We start from the raw sequence: 13,928 nt of genomic DNA, 5'->3' as shown, positions 1-13,928 counted from the left end.
ATTAGTATCAGCGATTCTAATGTCCTGTGCCTTACTATAAGTGAATTCTTGTGACTGGAGCATAAGATAATAAAAAGTGGGCTGTTAGCAAGCCTTAGGGCTGGTAAATATGTGAGGGTTTGTTAGTCCTATTTACACTAATATTGCATCTGCTGCACTTGTGATTCTTACCTCTAGGGATAATCTAACAGAACTGAGAGGCAGCTCTCTATGTGGGAAGCTTCGCTAAATGAGTGTGAGAGCAGTTTTGAGCATGCAGGTGCAGATAAATTAAGAAGGTGCACTTAGAAAACAAAGAGAGAATGGGGGGGGGGTATTGCTAATGTGATAGGTACAGTATAAATTTGGAACCCATTAATTAAGTTCTGCCTATACAGTAATGTTACAGGTTACTAATTGTGTGACAATGTTTACCATCAATAAATGTCAGGATATTAGCAACTCAAAAGACATTTAGAGCATAAACTATAACTATAAACAAACAGTTACTGAAACTTGATTCCTTAAATTATAAGGGGAGAGTCCGCCAGGTTTCAAAAAGATCAACCCTAACCAACTCCTGCCTTACAGTTCATCTGTATGTCGCAGTATATGTCTAAGTCCCTGGATGTAATGGGGCCAGTGTTCAATATCCATAGTTCTTGTAGAACTCTCACATTGTCAGGAGGCAGCCGCCAAATCAACCAGGCTCTACATTCCGATGCCCTGTGCTTCTTGTAAGGAGCTTTAAAAGGTCTCTGTACTCACCCAGGAGAGCCGGCCGTATCTCCCCAAGGCGTGCCCAGAAGTGAGTGAGCGGGCATCAGTTCAACTCGAGGGTCCTTGATAGGTGAGGGAGGCCGATGTTGGCGCTTCCTGTCTACTAACAGAGTGGTGCTTTTCTGCGGTGCAGTGTCCTTATCCGGGTTTAGCGGGCCCTCCGTAACAAAGGGAGGTGCGGTGTCATCTGCTGTCTCGTTAGTTGCAGTGTAAACAGTGACCTCTCTGATTCTCCCTATTTGCGACAGTACAAGAGATTGCACTACGTGTAGGTCAGCCGGTGGCTCAGGAAGTTCAGTGCCGTGTACTGCGGGCATGCTGGCGCCATCTTGTAAGCTTGTAGATTCAGAGGAGGTTAGCGGGTCACTGAGCTTTCTTTCGGCTTTGCGGCTCATTTCCTCTAGTAAGGCGGCTACACGAGTGTAAAACTCCTCCATCCTGTATTTCATAGATCCCGACTGTCACCCGGCTCGACAGCAAGCCGGGGGGGGGGGGGGAGATGGTAATATAACAGACTAGGCCGTTAAAGGCAGCCCCGGTCGGTATAAGTCTTTTAAGTGCAAGTGAACAGCTTTATTTGCAGACTCTTATACACAGTCTATTCTTTAGCTGATTCCTGAGAGTTTTCGTGCTGAATGCAGTAAGTTAGCTTAGGTGATCATTGGGTTATGAAAATGATCAAGAGAGCTTCTGCAAGATGCGTCCGACCGTGGCTGCGGCTTAGACCTGCCCCCCCAGGATTTAATTTTTAAAGTGCGCCTCTGCTCACTGCTAACTTCACTCCACGGTGCAAAGTGTCCCTTTCCAGTGAGCTCCATTACTTTCAATAGAAAACATTGCACCACTTGCAGGGCCTGCCCCTTTAATAAGATAATTTTACCTGGGCAGCCAATGCGAGGGTCGCATTAAAAACCACGTCTGAACTTGCAAGGTTTAGATCATTGGGGTCTCAGAGAGAAGCGCACTACCAGGAACGAACAACCAGCTCAATAACTTGTTACATCCAAAAAACAAAAGGCAGCACCCGGAAAAATCCAGCAGACTCAAGGTTTTAAAAAGCAAAAAGTGAACTTTAATAAGCACCCAAATTATAAAAAAAAATATTTATATAGGTCAAACATGTTTCGTAATTCATACATATTGCATTTTATCAATAACCTGTTAGCTGGATGCAGCTTATTTTTAGCCCAGTAATGCTTTTCAGAAAGTAGAACCTTGTGAAAAGGGAAAAAGGGGCAACCAGATGTAGACTCATTGCTATTATTAGGTGGGATCAGACTCATATACTACAGCAAGAGTACTACTATGTGAATAGCATTACTAGGCTAAAAAGAAGCTGCACCCAGGGTTAAATCGCCATAGAACAAGCTAAGAAGTTATTGAGCTGGTTTGTTCCTGAGAGTGCACTTCTCTCTATGTATATGTGTGTATATATATATATATATATATATATATATATACACACATATATACACACACACACAGTACTGTGCAAAAGTCTTATGCCACCACTAGATTTGTTGTTTTAGTAATGGTATAATGACCCTATATAATTATTTATCAGTGTCTAAATTAGAATACAACCAGAAAATATAGTATATTTGTATGCAGTATTAAAAAATAGAAAGAAATCAGAAAAAACTGCTTCTATAGGCTAAAATGGAACGTATTTAGTGTCACCTCCCTTTATACTTGAGCAATAGCAGGAACCTGGCTCTCGTAAACTTAAATGGAATGGAATAAGGATCCAGTGGCTTCTTACCTCCATGTTTTAAGCATTTGAATAAAAGTTATTTAAAAAAAAAAATGATGTATAATTTTTTGGTGTCTTTTTGCACGGATGCATTACTCTGTTGTTGTTCTTGCATTTTATGTGTGGCGGACTCAGCCACCTGCAACCTGCACTAGACATGTGCATGGCGAAAAAAATTTGGTTCGGTTTGATTCAGATTTTTTCGAATTTCGGTTCGGAGCGATTCAAATTCGGAAAATTTTGAATCAATTCGGTTCAGATTTGTTTCGGATTCATTCGGATTCAAATAAATTTGGCTGGATTTGTTTCGGATTCGTTTCGGTTCGTAAATTCAGAATTTCGGTAAGTGTTAGGTGGGATTCGACTAGTATTATGTACTCAATTCGGCTGGATTTGGTTCAGAATTTCGGCAATTGTTAGGTGGGATTAGACTTATACTGTACAATAGTAGTGTAATCCATGGCCATCCAAATTTACCGAATAAATCCGAAGTAATTCAGATTTATTCGGTAAATTCTGCAGCATTTTAATTCAGAAATTTGGTTCGATCCAAATCGCCGAATTTTCTGAATTTCCGAATCGATCCGAAACGAATCGCACATATCTAGCCTGCACCCACATAGCTGTGTTCAGTAGTTGGATCCATCCTCTGGCTTCCTGTGACAATTACAGCATTTGCAAGGATCTGTAGAGGCGAGGGGGGGTTACTCTAAATGGAATGGAAACCTAATTAATATTGTTGCTAACACCTGTATTTGTTCTACATGCTTGAGCATTACATACACATGTGGTATGAGTTTAATTAATTGGAAGCTTGCTAATAAGACCAATCACATCATTCCATTCCAAATGCCAAAGATCACAGAATTTGACAGACATATCATACCTTTGCATCAGCAAGGCCGCTCTCAAATGGAAATCAGCAAACAAATTGAATACTCAAGATGTGGTGTTATAAAGACATTTGAAGAATCAGGAGAGGTCAAGGACAAGAAAAGGACTGGAAGGCCAAGAAAACTTTCAAAATCTGATAAGAAGTTTGTCAGAGTTTCTTCTTTGAGAGACCAGAAAAAGTCCAGCAAGGACCTGGCTCAGCATCTGGCAGCTTTATCGGGATGTCAAGTTGACCCTTCTACAGTCCAAAGACGCATGATCAGGAATGGTCTCTGTGGAAGTATAGCAGCCAAGTAACCACTTTTTTTCAGAAGGGGGACAGGGTGAAAAGGCTAAGATATGCTAAAGCTCACAAAGATTGGAATGAAGATCAGTGGAAAAGAGTATTATGGAGTGACAAATCCAAGTTTGAAATTTTTGGGTCCAATCGTTGACAATATGTGTGTAGTAGAGTTTGAGAGAGATGGAAGAATGAGTGCATGCGGCCTTCAGTGAAACATGGTTGAGGGCCTATCCTGGTTTGGGGCTGCCTTTCTGCCAATGGTGTTGAAGATAATGTCTGAATTGATGGGATCATAAATGCTGAAAAGCACAGACAGGTTTTAATTCATCATGCCATTTCTTCTGGAAAGCGCCTGATTGGTAAAGATTTTATTTTTCAGCATGTTAACGATCCCAAGCACACTGCTAACGCATTGATATCATATTTGTAGAGAAGCACAGCAGATAAAACACTGACAGTCATGGACTGGCCTGCACAGAGTCCAGACCTGAATATTATATAGGCAGTAAGGGATCACCTGGACAGAGAAAGAAATAAAAGACAACCAAAATCTAAAGAACTGGGAAGTGCTGAAAGAAGTCTGGTATAATATACCAGAAGATTACTTCAGTAAACTTCAGAACAGTCTCCCCAAAAGAGTTCAAGATGTGCTTAGTGCCAAGGGAGGTCACACTGAATACTGACTTTTGCCTGAAGAAGCCATTTTGTTCTGAAAATTGTTTTTTTTTTATATTTTGTGTACATATTTCCTGTATTTTCTGTTTGTATCTTAATAAAGAGACTCGAAAAATAAATATGGATGGTCTTTAAAACTTTGTTAAATCAAAAAAATGTAATGGTGTCCGAAGACTTTTGCACAATACTGTATGTGTGTATATATATATATATACATATATATATATATATATATATATATATATATATATATATATATACACAGTATATACAGTACTGTGCAAAAGTAAGCATAAATGTAGATCACAACATTAAGGCACACGCTGAGGCTTTGAAAGATGAGAACACGCACACAAGCAATAGGTAAATATCTCACAGGAAAGAACAAAATCAAAATGAATGCTGCACAGATTGAAACAAAAACAATGGAGAGGGACTCCTAGCGCTGCCCAACTAAGTGGCTGGACAGAACTAAGAGGACTAGGGGGTACTGTGTCACCTTTATACAGCAGACATCCCAACCTGCAAAAACTCATTTCAGGGAGGTGGCTTCACCCGCTACTGTGCCGCCACCCTCCCTCCCAGTTATATATTGGACACCTTGAAACCCTAAATAAGATAGAGACTTATCATTAAAGTAGCTTCCCACTTAAGTCACATTTAAAAAAAAGTAGCTTTAGTGCACAACCACATACAACAAACCTATTTTCCAGTGACCGTACCCTTGTTGAATGCTTAAGTATTTTAGAATACAAAGTTTAATTACGTGCAGTAAATAAGGTAGTATTTGTGTTTTATTTTAATAAAATCAGTGGGGGCTTGCATGCTTTAAGGGTTTTATAACGTCCCAGCAACTAAAGGCATTCCTTAAAGAAACACTTTTCCGGATTTGGGCTACATTGGATCATGGTACTTGGAGTTTCAGGGAGATTGCACTCCATTTGCTGGCATAAGGGAGCCGCTATTACAATCAGGGAGAATCCCTGAATTTCAGGGAGAGTTGAGATGTCTGATACAGGTAAATTGGGGAGTTGGCAGTTCTGTCCACGCCCCCTTCGGGGAAGGGTTCTCCCTGGTAGGTATTACTACCAGGGAAGGCCAAGATAAATGTAAACCCATCTTACTAGGAGTTTTGTTTATTTAGTACTATGTTAACATAATGGGGCTCACAAAAAAATACAAAAAAGGGGTTCCAGGTGAAAAAGTTTAATAAGTTCTATTTAGTGGCAATCTCACTCTTGAACCTGTCACTGTCCCAGTGGGCTTTGTGTGCTGGAGCTTAATTAGTCTGTGGTTTTGTTTTCATGTCACTTACAGCTTTGGGGCATTCCATTCTGCCATTTTCTCAGTTGTCCCTTAATACATGAATTTGTTAATACAGATAGTTCCGAATTTTTGAATAATGATGAGCAAATTACACAAGCTGTCTTTTTTTTATATAATTAAGAAAGCATGCACTATTTCTGCATTTCAATATTTAAATAAATAAATAAAAAAACAGAAAAAAAACAAACAAAAAAGAAAGATATAACCTCGTTGCCTATTAACGCCTTTGGGTACCAACACATCACACAAGCATATAGTTCCAACTTAGTGCTGCCACTAGACAGGAGCTCCGGATGCAGAAGTCAAGTACCAGCTGATGAGAGAAAAAAGCATAAATCACCAACCAATAGCAACTCGCCTTACAAATCCGCTATATAACACATTTCTAAACAAGCTCCACCTTTCCTTAAGCCACGCCTCTTTTTAGCTGTCATGTAGTTCCACGCCACCTATCGGGCTTTATTAAAAAGGCATAGGCTGTTCTTTGACAGACAAATGATTGAGCCAATGGTTTATACCAACCCTTCTGCCATTCGATTCAGCTATTCATTCGCCTCCTTGGGATGTATCGCTTAGTGGGCGAAGCTTTGGTCCGTGATGTCACACGTCTTGAAGACAAGGGGGCTGGCTTACAGTTCTGCAGGGTGAAGTAAGGAGGAATCGGTTGCTGCTGATAGAAGCTGTGGTTGGAGATGGGTGACTTAAATGCAAGGGATTTTGTTTCACCGTGTTAATGCAGTTACGTGCATGGAGGGAATGGGAATCTGGACGTAATACAGAGTAGGTAAGCAATGAGATGATATGAATTGTCATGTAAGGACTGGGAGCTTTAAAGCGTTATGTGCATTGTTATGTGTCTGCACTGCAGAGATGGGACAGAACCAGTGCTTGAGTATCCTGTGTCCCTATGCACGGTCACTCCGCATTATGTCCTCACCTTGAATAGATGGTCTAGGTTATGCGCTTGCATTGTGTTGTGCAAAGGTTCCCCTTTCGTCTACATAGTTGTGTGACCTACACAGTGTCAAGTCAATGGTCTGTCCCATTCATATAGCAGGTTTTCAGTCATGGACAGCAGCAGCATCATTGATAATGTAATGTGCATTGTAAGAGCAGAGCTTAACATGAAAGGAAAGCATCAGAGGCACGTTCGGTCTGTGCATGCATCAGCCAGGTGTGACATTTGTTTAATGATAAATGTATATTTATTTAAAAATAATGACTTCATACATAATCTGTCATCTACTTCTCTATCTGTTTATTAAAAAGAAGTATTTGCATCTGGTACCATATCTATCTATCTATCTATCTATCTATCTATCTATCTATCTATCTATCTATCTATCTATCTATCTATCTATCTATATATCCCTATGTGTGTGTGTATCTGTGTGTGTGTATATATATATATATATATATATATATATATATATATATATACCCTATATAATTAAATGACAGTGTATACCCATTTATATAAATCTGCCACTTAGTTAATAGGAACATGCATTTCCTTGTTTCCTCTGAATGTCTGACTTGTTGACTACTGTGGTATCCATTATTGCTTATGACGAATACAGTATGCAAATATAGAACTTACATGCTGGAGCTGCTCTGGATAATTTAGCATTCAACCCACTACTTGTACCAACGCTTATAAGTAGTTTTGTCAGTGCTTTTCCTAAACTGTACCTTTTTAGGGTCTAAATGCAATAAATATTAAATACATTAATGTGGCACTTGTATTGCTAAAAATAGGATACACTGGAAAGTAACCTTCTTATCTTGTTATTGGTTGTGTGTATATATATATATATATATATATATATATATATATATATATAGCTTGAAATTTCCAGTGGTCTGCTAGCCAGTAATTGTAATTACTAATTGCAGTGGAGGACTTAGAAATTTGACTTTTTTCCTATCTTTAATATTGAGTGGACTAGTAACCTTTTCCCTCTGGGCTAGCAGCTTTTAAACCCTTACTACTAAACCATAGTGATATTTTTCCACACACACACACACACACAAATCAATCCTATTTTGTGATTACAAGACTAGATAAATCGTACTGTTTTATTAAATAGCTTATTGATATTTTCATTTATTTTTATGTACATTGTGCAATACATTCATGGAAATAATTGCATGATATAGGCCATAAATGTAATTTAAAAATGTGTTATTTATTATTTATTTATTTCGGTTACAGTACACAAAAATGCATTCTGACACTTTGTTATATATTGTCAAATATAAACAATTATGGCTATATTTGTCTACTTAATTTGTAAATTAGTTTATTATTGTAAAATACATTTTATATAGAAATAATGGCAAATATACAGTCCATAACTAACACATTTTTATAAATTTACAGCTAGTTTGTTTTACATATAAGTCTTATATTTAGGATTTGTAATGCTATATATATTTTCTAAACAAGTTGTAATGTATATACAATAATGATACATTACACTAAAATAGCATCTGGATATGACCAAACACCCCATCAGATTTGTGTGTTTAATTTCTAAACATCCTGGCTTTATGCCCCACAAATGGCCCAATATATCGCCTAAATCACTCCTTGTGTTAAAAAAAAATTGAATTATTTATTGAATATTGATATAAATATATTTTGGACTTTTGTCTTGATATACACTGCAGTTAGTTAAAGCTGAGCTGGTATGTTGCCGCACACCCGTGTTAGTTTAGTATTACTACTTTTTAAACATTTCTGATTATTTAATATCTTCATATTCATGTAAAGCACAGTAAACCCTGATTGCATGAAGCATTTGTCATAATTCCTTTTAATTAGCCTTCTTCTGGTTTGAGTGTGGCCCACCTTTCCACATGTGGCGTCGCACTTTGTTTTTCCTATTTGGAATTTTGGTGAATTCAGTTTTGGGATACTAATATTAATCAAAGCAAATATAAATTTAGAATGATTTTGGTAGCTAGACATACCATTGTTTTAAGCTTGCATATATTTAAGTATCTGCTAACCACTTGGTGTATTGATGTACCTGCTGTATTGTAGACAAACAGACTTAAAATCTCTGTTTTCGCTCAGTTAAATCCCCATCAGTACCCACTTGCTACTGGAAAAGGTGATTGTAATTATAAGGTAAAGGAGGGAAAAACACCTGAGTGATTCACACACACATACTATATTCATTTTGGAAACTAGAGGGCAAGATAAAAATAACTGATGAGCTACATTGTCTCCTCTGGGCCTTAGGCTAGTGAAGCTTGATCATGATATGTTTCCATTAAAATGGACATGGAGTGTGAACTTTTTACAATATCCTTCCTCCGCAGAGCGAGGTTGCAGTTATAGTGAATTGCTCTCTATGTTGGTTTTAGTACTAGGCGTGTATATTATTACTGGTTATGTATATTGGCATTATTATAGTTGGATACTGAACCCAATTTATTTTCTTTCAGGATTCAGATAGAGCAGGCAATTTTAATCAACTTTCTAATTTACTCCTATTGTCAATTTTTCTTTGTTCTCTCAGTGTCTTTATTTGAAAAGGCTGCAATGTAAGCATAGGAGCTGGCCTATTTTCGGTTCAGCACCCTGGATAGCACTTGCTGATTGGTGTCTATATATGCCCAGGTGCTGAACCAAAGATGGGCCGGCTCGTAAGCTTACATTCCTGCTTTTTCAATCAAGATACGAGGAGAACGAAGAAAAATTGATAATAGGAGTAAATTAGAAAGTTGAATAAAATTGCATGCACTATGTGAATCATGAAAGAAAAAAAAATTGGGTTCAGTGTCCCTTTAAGCTAAATAATGCAATATTATTGAGGACTACACTACTAACTATATATATATATATATATATATATATATATATATATATATATATATATATATATATATATATATATATATATATATATATATATATAATTTATTATTATTATTATTATCATTATCATTATCATCGTTATCATTGTCAGGTATTTGTAGAGCTATATATATATATATATGTCTTTGAATCATGTTCAATTTCATAGTTTAGACGTGATAAATTTGCAACTTTATGTTAAACTAAGAAACTATTTAGTTTATTCCCATGTGAACTGAGCAAACCATATTACACTGGAAAAAAACATACCAACAGCTAAGATTTGTTGTTTGAAACAGGGAAAAATGTGTTTTTTGTTGTTTTTGTTTTTTTTATAGAGTACAAGACTGTTGAATTAGAAGATTGTGAATATCCATGTAACACCTTTACTAAAATATCATATGTACACTGGTTTTACTGTGCATTCACATTGTAGCATTCATATTGAAAGTGAGAATGATTTGCTGTAGCCAGTGCCTTTGTAATAGATATTGTGTTTATGAGTGAGATTTATTTAGCTTTAAGAAATTATTAATTTCTTGTTGAAATCCATTATGTCACAATATCTTTAAATATAGTGAAAAAGTGTAGGATCAAAATAAAAACATTGGTGGTAACAATTTAAATGTAAAAAAAAAATAGATTTGGAGATTATTTTATTTGTAAACCTTTTGTTTTAATCTGTAGCGAAAAAGACTCAAAGATGTGTATAGATAGTTAACTTGAATAAACTATTAGGATCCTTTTTAACCCCTTTGTATGTTGTAGAATAATAGCTAAACAGCTATCATGACCTGTGACTCTCTAAATGGTTCATCTACAATAACCTTTACAGTGCAGTGTGGTATCAGCAGTCTGTCAATTACTGCTGCTGAAGAGCATGCTATGTGTATGACTTCTAAGACTACATATCCTGCAATCCACGAGGACATTATTGTGTGTTTGGAGTGTGTATTTCTTTAAGGGCAATGAGTTAAGAAGCTGCATTTCTTTGCTATGTGTGCCAGTAACAATTATGAACACACAAGGAGGCTGGTGATAAAGAAGAGTGTTTTTAAAAAATAGGAACACAAGGTGAGCACAGTCATCATATATCATATGTGCTTGTTTATATCACATGCTTACTATTATCACCAGTCTGTATGCAGAACTGAATGTTGTATAGCAGGAGGCTCTCAGAAGCTTGCACAGCAGTTCTGTCCTCAAGATCATTTTTACCCTTAGAAGTTCATATTTTTGTCGCACAACTATCTTTCCGGATCAGCCATAAGCCTCTTAACCATTTTGCCTTTGGTCCCACACACACACACACATATATAGTCATGGTTATTTTTTTACTAAAGCTTGAATCGTTTCCATTTAGTTTAATAGCAATATGTAGTGCTTGGCTTTTCCTAGGTTACGGTGCTTACTTGCATTTCTTGATGGGTGAAATTCATAAATAATGTTTTTTTTATATACTTATTTTCCTCTGCTGATGTCCAATCTAATTTATGTGGATTCTTTTCTAATTGCAATTAAGATAGCGTACCCATTCTCCTTTTTATCTTTGCGGTAAATTGGATATTAAAATGAAAGGCTAAAAATATAGGTCACATCCCATGTGAGACTTAGAATAAAATTACTTCTTATAACTAGGATAAAGAAGCAATATCATATCAGTTTTGTAGACAATGAACTAAATAACAGTGGTTTTACTTGTGTCATCTTAGGCCAAACAGCTTTAAATTATACACAACAAGCTTTATTGAAGTTTTAAGACTCACTGGCACCATATTAGAGTGAAAACAGGATAAAGTACACTTCATTTATTGACTGAACATTGCATGATTGACTTTGATTAAACGTCTTTTTTTTAAAGTAAATTTTGGATAGAATTTACAGTACCTGGAACAATGTACACCGGAGCATTTTTTCCTACTGTTGTTACCAGGAGGAAGTTCAGAAGTCATGTCCAGATTTTTATTCAGGACTTTACTGTTTTTGTATTGATTTTTTTTTTCTTCCTAAAAACTATTGCCAGCCTCTTGTTAAGTGTACAATTAGTTCTGATGGAATCCACAGCAGCATTAAAAAGCACTCACCAACATTTCCTGTAAGGTCATGTGATACATTTGGCACCCTGCTTCGAAGTCTTAAAGAAGTTGATCATAAAATGAATAAACAATACTCATTTGAGTTAAACAATACTTGGAAGTAAAAATAGTGAGATATTGTATATCTGATTTGCATATCTAACCCAGAGTTCTCTGGTGCATTGGTAACAATTTATAATTCTGGGGGAAAGCAAGCGGGGATACTTGCTAATTTTTCCTACAATAATTCTATATTTCTTATTAAAATGAATAACAGACACAAGTTTTCATATTAAAGTATAGTTAGGTTTCTATTTGGGTCTGGCTTCTGGCAGCTAATATCTTTTTAAAGGATCAGTTAAATGTTTTCATTGTTGATGTTCAAAGTCTTTTGAATACTTTGTTCTTTTATTGAAAAATATGTTTGTTTGTTTTTATATTCAAGGACAGTTCTGTTTCTCTTTTGTGTCACCTTAAAATATTATCTGATAAAAGTGATTATGACCCAGCTAGTGAGAGTGGGTATCATGGGTAAAAATGGGCATAGGTTTTCTTAAACAGAAATGCTGTTCTTGAAGTTTGTCATAGTTGTTATGTCTGACTCTACTGTAAAATGAGACGTGTTGTAATATGTTTACTGTTTTGTAGGGCACAAAAGAAATGCAATGAGACTGAAAAAAATCTAAAACTCTTCAGATGCCTCATTCTGTATAATTCTCCAATCTTAATGCTCCATTGGGTCAGTACAATAATGTTAGCGTCTGCTTTTGTTTTTATCTTACAATTTAGTGAATTTATAGGGCGGAAATTAACCCTAGTATCTAATTGTGTGCGTGTGTATAATATGTCTACCTTCTGTAGTTGACATCATTTTGTCTGTGTTGGTTGTTTGTTTTGCTTGAAAAGAAACATACATTGATAGTGCACAGCAGGAGTCAACAAACCTCATGCCAGGATGCCATGGGACCTCAGATACTTTGCCTGGCACCTGTGTTTCTGAAGCTACTGCTATACTGTTCACAATCTGCATCCATGTTCAGTGGAAGTGATGGTATCAGTCATTATGCTGTATTCTCATATTCTGGGGGCTTGACTGGTCCCCACAGTTTCAGTGCACCTGAGGACCTGGCAGTTTTAGTCTTCTCAAAACTGTAATGTGCATTAAATCTTTAAAAACACATATATAATTATAGCTAGACAGCAGTGCAGCTGTTCTTTAAATTCACCAAACTGTTTTAATGTTAAACCATGTTTTTCATGTGTTTGTACCTTCAGATTTGTGGAATTAATTTCTTTGCAAATTGTAAGTAATTTTTTTGTTTTTTTCACTTTTCAAGTGATGAATAAGGAGAACATTTCCCTGTCTGTTTGGTTGAAAACGATTAGCCAGTTACAGCAAAGAATAATGCTCTAACTTTTATGAAATTTAATAAGCTGAAAGATTTTTATCATCAAGCAGGAGCTTGATGATAAAGTCAGACTGCACACATTACACAACCAACACACGACTATACATAATACAAACACGCTTCCCATACAACACACATACACAGTAGGAGTACACACACACACAAAATATACATTTTTTTATTTTTTTACAATAAAACAAAGAAAAGCAATGACTAAAAACTTACATTAGTGCCAGAGTTTACCTTTCATATCTTTTTAAATGTTGAGATATTATTGGTAAGAACTGAAAGCACTTTGTATCACATTTAACTTTTGGGAGCTAATATCTTTTCAAAGGATCAGTTAAATGTTTTCATTGTTGATGTTCAAAGTCTTTTGAATACTTTATTAATTCTTTTATTGAAAAATATGTTTTTTTTTCTAGAAATAGAAATCTTTGGGCTGCACTTGAAAATATTCCAGTCAGTTAGGTTGCATTTGTATTACAAGTTCCCCAAAAAAATATTTTGCGCTAGAGGTAACTCGAATAGAGCAAAAAACCTTACTTAATTTTTTGATTGCTCGTGCATATATTCCCCCATAGAAATCAATGGAGAGAGAGAAAAAAAAAAGTAAAAAAAATATCTTACACCCGAGATCGCGCAAACACCATTGCATTTTTGCATTCCTTATTAAATTCAATGGAGGAAAAAAAATTGTTGAAAAAAAACAACCATTAGGCAAACAACATACCATATTCGCATTAGCAAATGTCAAATATTTACAGTAAATACATAGTTAAATGCTTTATTAAAGAGACAGGAAACCCCAAAATTTTCTTTCATGATTTGGATAGAACATACAATTTTAATCAACTTTCTAATTTACTTCCATGATCAAATTCGC

The sequence above is a fragment of the Bombina bombina genome, chromosome 6 (assembly GCF_027579735.1).
Source record: "Bombina bombina isolate aBomBom1 chromosome 6, aBomBom1.pri, whole genome shotgun sequence".
In the NCBI taxonomy this organism is placed as follows: domain Eukaryota; kingdom Metazoa; phylum Chordata; class Amphibia; order Anura; family Bombinatoridae; genus Bombina; species Bombina bombina.
Note: the sequence above shows the minus strand (reverse complement) of the source record.